This window comes from Balaenoptera ricei, chromosome 16 (genome assembly GCF_028023285.1).
Source record: "Balaenoptera ricei isolate mBalRic1 chromosome 16, mBalRic1.hap2, whole genome shotgun sequence".
Classification (NCBI taxonomy): Eukaryota; Metazoa; Chordata; class Mammalia; order Artiodactyla; family Balaenopteridae; genus Balaenoptera; species Balaenoptera ricei.
The window spans coordinates 27365806-27366848 of record NC_082654.1 but is presented as its reverse complement, the minus strand read 5'-3'; positions in this window follow the sequence as shown (position 1 = coordinate 27366848).

Sequence of the window (1043 nt, the reverse complement as noted above, 5' to 3'; positions counted from 1 at the left end):
TGCGGCTCCGCCCCCGACACGTACAAAGCCGGGGACTCGCGGGGGTTCCGGCCCCGCCTATTAAAGGAGACGCTCGCGAGGCGCCCCCGGTCCCGGGCTCCATCAGCCCAGTCTCGTTCAGGAGCCTCAGACCTGTTGCGTCTGTGAGACCGCAAATAGAGTAAGTAACATCACAGAAGCATCAACTTGGGACTAATGTTAACGTCCTTGCTCACTTCAACAACCAAGACTTTGAGGGCGGTTCCTGCCTCCATTTTCTCTAGTTGTGCACTCTGTCTAGTGTCCCTCTCTCCCAATCCAGGGTAAGCTTTCGTTAAAGAAGTATCTGAGAATGGAAACCTTTCCAATTCCCCCAGCAAAGGCGAGATACAGTGCAGCGTTTTTCCTATAAAAGCGAATACGCTCAGATTTGCCTTCCCTTCAAGGCAACCGAGGAGTCTGAAGGAAGACTTGCAGCTCCGGGTACTTTGTATCCCAACCACTCGATCCTCTCCTGGATGTACTCCCTGCTCTAACAACCCTTCAGCTCACTATCCAGATGGTGGCGTATCTTCACTGAACTTCAGATGCTGGCTGGATGCTGGTGCTTGCTAGCATAGCACGTTAGCTCAAGCGTGGGACTAATTGCTGCTCCTGACAGAGGAGGCTCGCTAGTCCAGGAACACCTTTCTGTCTTAGACTCCCGCCTCATAATTTGGGCTACGCCCCCAACTTTCACCTTTTGACCAAATTATCAGGCAACTGTGTTCCTTATTCTATTAGGTGGCAGGAACTCAAACTAGCTGCCCTAACTTACCCCCAGGTTATAATTGTGGCAAGAGGGTGGCTTAGCCAGTCTACTTTTCTTTTGTTTTGCCTTGAGGGAAAATATGGAAGGCAATCTTTTAGTGGAGATAGAAGTGGGAGAGAACTGCCTTTAAGATCCAGTCCCTAAGGTGGAATAGCTGTGGAAAGGAGGAACACTTGCTCAGGAATGCAAGGGCAGGAGAAAAGGTAGGAGGCAGAAACAGGAAGGAGGTTTACACAGTACACGACCACACACA